The following is a 13,296-nucleotide window of genomic DNA, read 5'->3' on the forward strand; positions in this document are numbered from 1 at the left end:
ATTTATATACATATGTGTGTGTATCTATACATTTAAATTTATCATTCTTTCCACACAAGTCTGAAATATAACAGATGCTAAACAGTTAATTAATTGCTTAACTAGACAAACATCTGAAACAATTATCACACTAACAAATACTGAATCACTTTCTTTTAACCTTACAAATAATTTGCCTAACTTTCTTAGCGTGTATCTGATCTACATATGTTTCTAAATAAATGTTTCTGTCTGTATTAAATTTTACAAAAGTGAATGCTTCTTTTCTTGAAAACTTGAAAGATTACAGTGGATCCAGGACAAGAATATTGAAAGCAAATAGATGTTGCTAAAAGAGAAATTTTGCTTCTATTATTATTTTTTTAATGTTCTAATTTTTTAGTGGAAGGTTTTCCCCAGTATTTTACACTTTCATTGTTTAGATAAGCACACATGGTTTGCCTGGAGTAGATTTCTTTGAGGTTGGGTCATAGAATGGGTGGAGTATAAACTATTCATAGGGAAAGAAATAAATGATGGTAATGCTACGAGAAGGAAAAGTGCCAAAGTTCATTTTTAATATTCACAAATGTGTGGCCATCTCCATGAAAATGATCCTCAAAGTTTTATTAGAGGACTATATTACATTATTTTTTCTTTGTATTTTTACATACAGGGAGGAAAAAAGCCTGCAAAAATCCATTGGATTGATCTGTTTATTCTTGGCTGTGCAAACTTACATGAAATATTATCAACAGGCAGCCAAATCCCACAAAGCTATTACCTTTCAGAATGTGTCTCAGGTTGGTACTGCTCCAAGCAGCGTTTCTACATGTCTAGTTACCATTTGCAGTAACTTTTATTCCATTGTTTCAATAAAAACAAAATGATCATCCTTGTGAATGTGTGTAAGAGAAAAGAGCAGCTTCAGAAACCTCAGCTGTAAACCTTCACCTGTAATCCAGTTGAGCTTGACAAGGGGTCATGTGCTGTATCAGGAGGAAAAATAGCAGTTGCACTTAAGATGGTTTTGTTTGAGTCAAATGATCAGGGCTCTCCTGTTTTATCTTAAAGTTGTAGAGACGGGTTATGTTTCTGATGAGGGTGGCCAAATAATGCACTGGTAACCCAAGCCTGTTTATCCTCTGGCTATGGAGTATGTTACATTATACTTTACCTTTCAACCCTGGGGGATGATCTAAGTTCTAAGGTGCTATGTGCTTCCCCGGAACTGAGGTCTATCTTCCAGATTAGCATTGGAAACCTCCCCTTTAAAATGGATCTTCCATCTGGTATTCGGAGGAACTGTGTTTGTGGTAGGATTCAGTGAGTTAACATAGACACTCATATTTTCCTTTTGTGTTTTTTTTTTTTTCCAACTGCTTTAATGCATGGTATCACCACTGTGGAGCTTATTATTTTTCTCTTCAGACTTGTTCTTATTATAGCCTGTGTTTTATTTGGGGCACCAATTTCCACTAGTTTTTTAATCTACAAAAGTAGGAGTCATTGATTCTTCCCACTCACTGAGAGTTTCAACTCCTTATTTCATTTTCCTTCTCTGTCTCCATACCTGCCATTTGTTTCCATTAACTTGTTCAATATAAAATTTATTAGAAGAGAATTAAGTCTTTGAAAGAAAAGAGGGTTTCTATAGCTAAGCTTGTTCTCATATAAACAGAAGGAAAAAAAGTAAAACGAGAAAGAAACCTCAAATCTTCTCAAACATTTGTCTAATGAATTACAACATTAGAAAAATGACATCCTTTTCAAGGTTATTAAAAAAGACTATTTTAAAACAGTGAATTATAATTCAGTACATTTTTAATCATTTGATTTATAATATATACTTTCCTCCTTCCCCCAAATAATCACTGTGTATTGTAATGACCATAATAGTTCATACATTTTATGAAATATATATTATAGGAAATAAAGGAAATTTCAAGTGAGAGATCAGAACTATTTTTTTTTTTTTAGATTACAGGGAAGGAACTTAATTTCACCTTTAATCATAAAAATTAGTGGATACAATTAAAAGGTAAATTATATTGAATTTCCTGGTAGCAGACGGATGATAGAAGCATATCCTTTTTCAAAACATATTCATATATCTTATCACAAGTAAACAGATAAGCTTCAGAGATTTAAAAAAGACTCCTTTTAAATATTTTGTGACTGAGGAATCCGAAACTTTTACTCGAGACAGCCTCTCTCTCCTTTGATTCTGCCTTTTACCATGTAGTTAAATGACCTTCAATTTAAGCTATTGGTTCTTTCTAAAATTAGTTAAGGATGATAACACTGACTATGTTGATAAAATTTTTCCAGAGCTTAAGAAGCATTTCAAGCATTGAATACTTGAAGAAATCATATTAGCTTCCTTAGGAAATGAAAGTGTCATTAACTAAATTAACATGTTTGTTACCACATCATAAGATAATGGCATGAAATTGATAGATGATTATCAAGAGCTTAGTATAAATATCTATAAAAGTAACTGTCTTGAGCTGTGTAGATACTCAATTACAGTCTTTATATCTTTTTAAATTCAGTACTTGAAAAAAGAAACCTAAAATGATTTTTGACTACAGTAGGGTAAATTCACATAAACATCTCTAATAGGGGATGTGTGATACAGGAGTTATGAAAAAGGAAATCAAAATTCTAGCAAACGTAGGTGAAAATTTTTGTCCTTTACTCTTCAATTCCCAAATTCCCTCTAAAGCCTGACTTGTGGTTTGCTTCATGAAACTATTGTGTTCCCTTAACATTTAAAATCTTAGAAATTTCTTTTCTTTTGCACCGAGGCTTTGGGTAGCTTGGTACACACTTCTTTGAGGTTTATTCTATCATTGACCCTGTGATAAACAAAGAAAAACATACCCAGTAGTTCTATAAAGATTAGGCACTTCCTATCTGGGCTAGTACTTAGAACTGAGATGACCTTGAAAAAAATCACCTGGTCATTCTATGTAGAAACAAAAATGTATATGCTGACTGGCCTCTTCTTTCAATGCCCCCCAAATATCTGTAGACTGATTCTTTAGAATAAGGAGTATTTATTTCATGCAGTTGAATGGTACACAGATACACAGGCTGCAAAAAAGCTTAGCTGGGCCAAAGTTCACAACAGTTTGATGAATAAATAAGGGTCACAGAAGCTGGAAATACAGCCAGTCTTACCAGGTTTCATATTTCTGCTGACTCAAGTCTAAGAAAAACAAAAGTTTAGGTGTCAGTAACCAAACACGGTGGGTTTTGTATGTGTATGTGTGTAAGTTAGCCATATTGTGAAAGATAACTTTTATTCATGCATTTATTCAAAAAGATCAAAGATTAAAATATTTATGAGAAAGAAATAATACTTTAGCTCAGTTCCACTTGGTGCCATTCAATTGATTCAAACTCTGTGGTAGATACAGAGATAAGCAAGGGGCTAAAAATGCCATTGTGCAGTTGGAGGAATTAGTACATTTTACTTAAATATGTGTAGAGTATGTAGTCAAAGGTGATCACTATTATAACTAGTAAAAAGTGTTCTGAAATACACAGAGACAGAAATTAATTCTGCTTAAGGAAATCAAATGCATTGCCTAGACCCTAACAAGCGGGTATAATTTTCACATGCTTTTATCTAGGTCATGGATATACTATTAGCAGCATCTCAATGTTATTGTTTTTAATCCTTGCATTTAGTTGATATTGGAGAGGAGATGGGGGAAATTCTGACATAGCTCTTTCTCCTTACTTCTAATGAATAGCTTAACTTGGACCTTAAAAGTCCTCCTCAATTTGATTACACTATGTTCTGTGTTACTCTCCTACTTATGCATGGGTCTCCTACTTATACTCGTACTTATAAAGAAGTCTTATACTCCAGACCTTCTGAACTTTTTACAGATGCCCTCAGACAGTTTTTTTTTTTTTCATATTTTCTCACCTTTGTACCTGCTACTTCCTCTGCCCAGAAGGCCCTTCTCTTACCTTTTGAATATATACTGTTTCTTTAAAACTCAACATGTATAGATGTAAAGCCTTTGGTGACCCCCAAAGGTATTGATAGTTGCCACTTGCTCTAATCTTGCTGTATCTTTAACCACTTTATTGATTTTTGGGGGGCCACTTATTATATATATTCTGACTACTCCTTAGATGGTGAACCTCTGTTCATCCTCATGGCATCTAATAGTTCCTATGTGTGGTGCATGAAGGAATGATGACCAACATCCTCCCTTAAGTCTTTCCTCAAATAATTTTCTCAGTAATGATGCTACCATCTTTGAATTCCTGCTGGATTTATAGCCTTAGTAGAGTTCTGAAAATTAGCCTTTCAAGTAAATTCTAAAAATTAACGAGCCTGTATATAATATTTGGAAAATTTTTACTAGATTTTTTTTTTACAAATGCATAAATGTGTTTATTCAACAAGTATGTGTTGAGTGTTTTCTGTGTTCAAAGACCCGAACTAGGTAATAGAGATAACAGAAACAAGGTACTCAGAGAGCTCGGTCAATATTTATAAAATGAAAGTATAGTAAAACAGTAATGAGACACGAGGTGGAATGGAATAGACGTTGTCTTTGGAATTCAGAGTGGAGAGAAGAGCACCACCAGCTTTTTAAAAAAGTTTTAAAATTATTGTTATAAAACCTTTTTAAAAAACACATAACATAAAATCTCTTTTGAGTTGTTTAATTGTTCAGCACAGTATTGTTTGCTATAACCACAATGTTGTATAAAAGATCGCTAGCGTTTTTTTCTTTTGCATGGCTGAAACTTTATATCCCATGAGCAATTCTCTTTTTCCCCTCCCCAGAGCCCCTACAATCACCTTCCTACCTTCTTCTGCTTGGATGAGTTTGACTACTTTACATACTTGTATAAGCGGATAATCTGTTGTTTTGTGAATGTCTTATTTCACTTAGTGTAATGTCCTTATGGCTAATTCATCCGGTGGCACATGACAAGATTTCTTTCTTTTGTATGTTGGAATAATACTACATTTATGTATATATCACATATTCTTTATCCATTAGCCTGTCCACAGACACTTAGGTTGCTTCCACCTCTTGACTGTTGTGATTAATACTTGCATATGGGGGTACAGACACCTCTTTGAGATCCTAAATCAGTTATTTTGGATAATTACACACAAGTGGGATTGTTGAATCAAGTGTAGTTCTATTTTACTTTTCTAAGGAACCTCTATACTAATTTTCTGTAACAGTGTACCATTTTACAGTCTAACAGTGCACATCGGTGCCAAAACATGGTATGTTATTTTATACATCTGTATGTATGTATGTATGTATAGACCATATTAAGGTATGTAGTTTGGAAGTTTGCCTTTCATTCTGTTGAGTATCTGCTGGGAAGAAACATTTTAATTTACTGTAGTCCCGTTTATCTATTTTTGCTTTTGCTACCTATGCTTTTGGTATCCTATTCAAGAAATCTTTGCCAAGACCAATGTCAATGTCTCATGTTTTCTTCTAGGAATTTTACAGTTTGAGGTTTCATATTTTAGTTTTTAATCCATTTTGAGTTGATGTTTGTGTATAGTATAAGATAGGGGTTTATTTCACTACCTTGTATTTGGACATCCAGCTTTTCCAGCACAGTTTGTTTAAAATACTGTACTTCCCCTATTGTGTATTCTTGACACTCTTATTGAGGACGAGTTGATATATAGGTGGGTTTATTTCAGGGCTCTCTATTTTGTTCTATTGGTCTGGTAGGTCTGTTTTTAAGCCACTGACACATAGTTTTGATTATGCAGTTTTGTAATATGTTTTGAAATCAGGAAATGTGAGGCCTCCAAATTTGTTCTACTTCCTTTCAAGATTGTTTTAGGTATTCAGGATCCTTATGGTTTAATATGAATTTTAAGATTTCTTTTCTGTTTCTATAGAAAAATATCACGGGGTTTTTGTTAGCTATTGTGCTGAGTCTGTAGATTGCTTTGGGTTGGGTAGGATGGACATCTTAACAATTCCATGAATATGGGATATATTTCTCTTTAATTTCTTTTAGTCATGTTTTATAGTTTTCAGTGAACAAGTATTTCATTGCTTTAGTTAAGTTTATATAAGAATAAACTTTTATTCTTTTTGAGGCTTTTGTAAATGGGATTAATTTTTAAATTTACTTTTCAATTTTCTCTTAGCATATAGTTTTTTTTGTTTGTTTGTTTGTTTGTTTGAAGAGCTACACTCGTGGCATATGGAAGGTCCCAGGCTAGGGGTCGAATCAGAGCTGTAGCCACTTGCCTATAGCACAGCCACAGCAACGCCAGATCTGAGCCATGTCTGTGACCTACACTACAGCTCACAGCAACGTCAGATCCTTAACCTACTGAGCAAGGCCATGGATCAAACCTGCATCCATACTAGTCACATTCTTTTCCACTGAGCCACGACAGGAACTTCCAGATTTTTTAATTTTGATTTTGTATGCTGAAACCTCATTTAACTCATTTCTTGGTTCTAACAGTTTGTGTGGGTGTGTGTGTGCGTGTGTGGGGGGGTATAGAATCTTTAGGGTTTTCTACATATAAGATCTGCAACCAGAAATAATTTTACTTCTTCCTTTCTCTTTGCATGCTTTACATTTCTTTTTCTTGTTTAATTGCTGTGATGAGAATTTCCAATACCATGTTGAATTGAAGTGGCAAAAACATTCATTTCCACTTTGTTCCTTATCTTACATGAAAAGCATTTATATTTTGAATGTGATAGTTGTGAGCTTCACTTTCATATTCTTTATTATGTTGTTTTCATTCTATTCCTAATACAAATCCTAATTGGTAATGACTTTTGATCCTTTTAGTGTGCTTTTCGGTTCAGTTTGCTAGTATTTTCTTTCTTTCTTTCTTTTTTTTTTTTTTTTTTTTTTTTTTGCCATTTCTTGGGCGGCTCCTGCGGCATATGGAGGTTCCCAGGCTAGGGGTCGAATCAGAGCTGTAGCCACAGGCCTACGCCAGAGCCACAGCAACGTGGGATCTGAGCCGCGTCTGCGACCTAAACCACAGCTCATGTCAACGCCGGATCCCTAATCGTCTGAGCAAGGCCAGGGATCGAACCGGCAACCTTATGGTTCCTAGTCGGATTTGTTAACTGCTGAGCCACAATGGGAACTCCCAGTTTGCTAGTATTTTCTTGAAAATTTTGCATCTACATTCATCAGGGATATCAGCTTGTTGTTTTCTTAGAGTGGTTTTTTTGTTTCTTTGTTTGTTTTAGTTTTTAGTTTTTTTTTTTTTTTTTTTTCTGCTTTGGTATCAAGGTAATTCTGGTCTCATAAAATGAGTTTGAAAATGTTTTCCTTTTCTACATATTTGGAAAAAGTTTGAGAAAGTTTGGTATTAATTTTTCTTTAAATGTTTTGTAGAATTCACCAGTGAAACCATTTGCCCTTGGACTTTTCCTTGTTAGGATGTTTCTGATTTCTGATTTAACTCCCATATTAATTATAGTTCTGCTCAGATTTCCTGTTTCTTCATGGTTCAGTATTAGTAGGTTGTATCATTCTAGGAAGTTATTTTTTCTAGGTTATCCAATTTATTGGTGTATAATTGTTCATGGTAGTCTATTATAAATCTTTATGTTTGTGGCATCAGTTGTAATTTCTCCTACTTTATATCTAATTTTATTTATTTGAATCTTTTTTTAGGTAGCTTAAAAATGTCCATTTTGTCGATCTTTTCAAAAAATCAACCCTTAGTTTCATTTAATTTTTCTATATCCTATTTTATTTCTACTCTAATTTTATTACTTCTTCATTCTGCTAAATTTGGAGTTAGTTTATTTCTTCCTCTAGTTCCTTGAGGTATAAAGTTCGGTTGTTTAATTAATATCTTTCTTCACTTTATTTTTTTGTATTTTTAGGGCCGCACCCATAATATATGGAGCTTCCCAGGCTAGGGGTCAAATTGGAGCTGCAGTGCTGGCCTGTGCCACAGGCACAGCAACACCGGCTGGAGCCATGTCTGTGACCTACACTACAGCTCATGGCAGAGCAACGCCAGATTGGAGCCATGTCTGCAACCTACACTATAGCTCACGGCAACATCAGATTCTTAACCCACTGAGTGAAGCTAGGGATTGAACCTGTGTCCTCATGGATACCAGTCAGATTTATTTCTGCTGAGCCACGATGGGAATTTCAAGATCTTTCTTCATTTTTAATGTAGGTGTGTAATGCTAAGAAATATTCTGCATCTCTTAAGTTTGATGCTTTATGTTTGTTTTATTTATTTCAAGGTATTTTCTTCTAATTTTCCTTATGATTTCTTCCTTTACCCACTGGTTGTTCAAAGGCATGTTTTAATTTCCACATATTTATGAATTTCCTAGTATTTTGTATGCTGTTGATTTCCAGTTTTATTACATTCTGGTCAGGAAAAATAGTTGGCATGATATCAGTCTTCTTATATATGATGTGACTTTTATTGTGACCCAACATATAATCTATCCTACAGAATGTTTTGTGTGTCTTGAGAAAATATGTTTTCTGTTGCTGTTGGGTGGAATCTTCTGTATTTTTCTGTTAGGACTATTTAGTTTGTGCTCTTATCTAGCCGATCTGCTGTCTGGATGTTCTACCCATTAGAAAATGGGTTGTCAAAATTTCCTATTACTGTGTTGCTCTCCCTTCAGTTCTGTCAATGTTTACTTTATAAATTTAGGTGCTTTGTTGTTGGGTGTATATGTATTTATAATATTATTGACCCAGGTGAATTGGCCCTTTTATCATTATATAATGTCCTCCTTTATCATTCATGGCAATTTTTGACTTAGTCTCTTTTGTCTGATTTAGGTATGGCCACATATTCCCTGTTTGGGTTACCATTTGCAGGCAATTTTTTCTGTCCTTTCACTTTCAGCGTTTATATGTTCTTAAGTCTAAATTAAGTCTTTGGTAAACAATGCATAGTTGGATCTTGGGTTTTTTTATTTGTTTTAAAATCCAAACTTTAAATGGAGTTTACTCCATTTAAATTTAAAGAAATTATTGTCTTAAAGTTTTTTTGTTCCTCTTTTCCCTTCTTGTTGTCTTCCTTTGGGCTTGATTGATCTTTTTTCTTTCATCTTATAGTATTATGATTTGATTCCATACTCATTTTATTTTGTGTTTTCTATAGATATTTTCTTTGTGATAACTAGAAGTCTTACATAAAACATCTTATATTTACAGTCATCTATTTTAAACTGATAACAACCTAAATTTCAATAGCATTAAAAAACTCTACACTTTTACTTCTCCACCCCTATTTTATGTTATTGATGTTATATACATCTTTTTATACACTGTGTAGCTATTTACATATTTTATAGTTATATTTTATACTTTTGTCTTCTACTTCTGTAACTGAATTGATAGTGATTTATACACTACTTTTGCAGTATTATAATATTCCGTTTTTGTCTATAGACTTAGCTTTACCAGAAAACTTTATACTTTAACATGCGCTTGTATGGCTGCTGTTTAATTTCTTTTTATTTCAACTTGAAGAAGTGCCTCTAGTATTTCTTGTAAGACAGATCTGCTTGTGACAACTTCTCTTAGCTTTTGTTCCTCTAAGAAAGACTAAATGTCCTTCATTTTTGAAGAACAGTTTTGCCAGATATAGTATTCTTAGTGGCAGGATTTTTTTCCCAACACTTTGAGTATATCATCCCACTATCTCCTGACCTGCGAAGTTAATGCTGAGAAATCCATTGATAATCTTACAGAGTTTCCATAGTATGTAATGAATTCCTTTACTCTTGCTGATTTTGTACTTTTCTCTATATTTTAAATTAAAGGATAGTTGCTGTACAATATTATGTAAGTTACAGTGCACAATACACTTATCCACATTTTAAAGGTTATACTCTACCTATAGTTATTGTAAAATATTGGCTATATTTCCCATTTTGTACAAGATATCCTTGTAGCTTATTTTACGCATAATAGTTTGTGCTTCTTAATCCCCTACTCCTATAGTGCCCCTCCCAACTTCTTCTCCCCACTGGTAACTAGTTTGTTCTCTGCATTTGACAATTTGCTTCTTTTTTATTATATTCACTAGCTTGTTGCAGTTTTTATATTCCAGATATAAATCATGTTATACAGTATTTATCTTTCTCTGTATGACTTATTTCAGTTAGTGTACTGCCCTCAAGCTACATTCTTATTGCTGCAAATGGCAAAATTTTATTCCCCTTTATGGCTGAGTAGTATTATGTATGTATATACTACATCTTCTATATCCATTCATGTGCTGATGAAAACTTAGTTTGCTTTCACTGTTTTGGCAATTGTACATAATGCTGCTTGGAACATTGGGGTGCATGTATCTTTTCAAATTATTGTGTTTTTTTTTTTCATATATATACCCAGGACTGAAATTTCTGGGTTATATAGTAGTTCTATTTTTAGTTTTTTGAGAGACCTCCATACTGTTTTCCACAGTGGCTGCACCAATTTACATTTCCACCAATAGTATATGAGGGTTCCCTTTTTTTCCACATCCTCACCAACATTTGCTATTTGTGTTCTTTTTGATGACAGTCATTTCTGACAGGTGTGAGGTGATGTCTCACTGTGGTTTTGATTGCATTCCCCTGATGATTAGTGATGTTGAGCATTTTTTCATATCTCTATTGGCCATCTGCATTTATTCTTTGGAAAAATGTCTCCTGCTGCTTTTAAAATTCTCTCTTAGTCTCGTCTGTCAATTTAATTATAATGTGCTTGGTGTGGACTTATTTGAGATGAACCTGTTTGAAATTTGTTGGGCTTCTCAAAACTCTGTCCATATCCTCTGAATTTGGGAAGTTTGGAAGCATTATTTCTTTAAATAGTATTTCTACCCTTTTCTTTCTCTGTCTTTTCTTCTTCTGGGACTGCCGTAATATATATATTGGTCCACATGATGGTATCCCATTAGTCCTTTAGCCTTTTACTACTCTTTTTTATTCCTTTTTTCTCATGTTACTGGATAATTTCATGTAACTTATCTTGAAGTTCACTGATTTATTTTTCTGCTTGATCAAGTCTGTTGCTGAAATTTTCCAGTAAATTTTTCATTTCAGTTATTCCATTATTTAACCCCAAAATCTTTTTTAAAAAATATTTTCTCTCTCTTTATTTAAATTCTAATTTTTTCATGCATTGTTTTCTAGAGATCATTGAACATCTTTATTTATTTATTAATGAATTTTCTGTTTTCATTGGTGGTTTTTTTAATTGCACAAATGAATTTATCACATCTGTAGTTGTATAATGATCATAACAATCCAATTTCACAGGATTTCTATCCCATAACAAAAACACATTCCCCCCCTCCCCACAAACTGTCTCCTCAGGAGACCATAAGTTTTTCAAAGTCTGTGAGTCAGTATCTGTTCTGCAAAAGTTCAGTCTGTCCTTTTTTCAGATTCTGCATGTCAGTGAAGGCATTGGATGTTGGTGTCTCTTTGTATGGCTGACTTCACTTAGCATGATAATTTCTAGGTCCATCTGTGTTGCTAAAAATGCCAGTATTACATTACTTTTAATGGCTGAGTAATATTCCATTGTGTATATGTACCACAGCTTCTTGATCCACTCCTCCCTCTGTTGGTGGACATTTAGGCTGTTTCAGTGTCTTGGCTATTGAAAATAGTGCTACAATGAACATTGGAGTACATGTGTCTTTGCGACTTGTGGTTTTCTCTGGATAGATGCCCAGGAGTGGGATTGTGGGATCAAATGGTAGTTCTATGTTTAGTTTTCTGAGGCATCTCCATACTGTTTTCCACAGTGGTTGCACCAATTTACAATCCCACCAACAGTGTACTAGGGTTCCTTTTTCTCCACACCCTCTCCAGCACTTATTGTTTGTAGACTTTTGGATGATGGCCATTCTGGCTGGTGTAAGGTGGTACCTCATAGTGGTTTTGATTTGCATTTCTCTAATAATGAGTGACATTGAACATCTTTTCATGTGTTTCTCGGCCATCTGTATGTCCTTTTTGGAGAACTGTCTGTTTAGACTTTCTGACCATTTTTGGATGGGCTTGTTTGTTTTTATGGTATGGAGCTGTGGAAGTTGTTTATAAATTTTGGAGATTAATCCCTTTTGTGTTATTATTGCTTTGTCCTTTTAAGGTTGTTAGCAGTTGCCTTATATATTGTGGTGAACCTTTGTTGGGTGCATGTGTATTTAAAATTGTTATATCTTCTTCTTGGATTGATCCTTTGATCATTATGTAGTGCCCTTCCTTGTCTCTTAAAATATTCTCCATTTTAAAGTCTATTTTGTCTGATATGAGTATTGCTACTCCAGCTTTCTTTTGATCCCCATTTGCATGAAATATTTTCTTCCACCCTCTCACTTTCAATTTGTATGTGTCCCTAGAAGTGAAGGGGTCTCTTGAAGACAGCATATATATGGGTCTTGTTTTTGTATCCATTCAGTCAGTCTATGTCTTTTGGATAGGGCGTTTAGTCCATTAACATTTAAGGTAATTATTGATGTGTGTGTCCTTATTGCCATTTTTTTTAATTGCTTTGGATTTGTTTTTGTTGTTCTTTTTTCTTTCCTTCCTCTCTTGTTATCTCCCCTGGTGGTTTGATGACTATCTTTAGTGTTGTATTTGAGTTGATTTTTCTTTGTGTATCAATTGAAGATTTTTGGTTTGCCATTATTCTGAAGTTTTCATATAAGAGTCTATATATATGTGAGATTGTTTTAAGTTGTTGTTCTCTTAATTGCAAGTGCATCTCCAGTGTCCTGCATTTGTACCCATCTCTTATCATGATTTCTGATTTTGGTGGTATAATTGTGCATGGATGATTTCATATCTTTACTGTATGTATACCTTTACTGGTGAGCCTTGTCATTTGTGGTATTTTTGTTTCCTGTTGCTGTCTTTTCTTTTCTGCCTAGAGAAGTTTCTTTAGTATTTGTTGTACGGCTGCTTTCTCTTTGCTTTTTCTTATCTGTGAAGGTTTTTATTTCTCCTTCAAATCTGAATGAGAGCCTTTCATGAAAAGACAGAGAATTATAACTCAGATGAGGGAGAAAGGAAAAACCCCAGAAAATCAGCTAAGCAATGAGGAGATTCTCAACCTCCAGGAAAAAGACTTTAGATTGTTGATGCTGAAGATGATGCAAGACATTGGAAATAAACTGGAGGCAAAGATGGATAACTCACAGGAAACACTGAGCAAAGAGATACAAGATATAAAACTTAAGAAGAGATGCAAAATACAATAACTGAAATAAAAAATTCACTGGAAGCAGCTAACAGCAGAATACAGGAGGCAGAAGAACGAATAAGCGAG

The 13,296-nt window shown here is 34.0% G+C and overlaps 1 long non-coding RNA gene across 3 annotated transcripts in view; it reads left to right on the plus strand.

Moving 5' to 3' along the window:
- LOC102165237 overlaps nt 1-13,296 on the plus strand; it is a 179,155-nt gene that overhangs the window by 60,261 nt on the left and 105,598 nt on the right. Inside the window, exon 3 of one of the 3 annotated variants that reach the window (XR_002336015.1) lies at nt 656-6,849. The exons of the other annotated variants lie outside the window; for them this stretch is intronic. This is a non-coding gene — a long non-coding RNA (uncharacterized LOC102165237). Of the gene's footprint in view, nt 1-655; nt 6,850-13,296 lie in introns of those variants that run through there. 3 annotated transcript variants of the gene reach the window in all.

The sequence above is a fragment of the Sus scrofa genome, chromosome 1 (assembly GCF_000003025.6).
Source record: "Sus scrofa isolate TJ Tabasco breed Duroc chromosome 1, Sscrofa11.1, whole genome shotgun sequence".
Lineage (NCBI taxonomy): Eukaryota > Metazoa > Chordata > Mammalia > Artiodactyla > Suidae > Sus > Sus scrofa.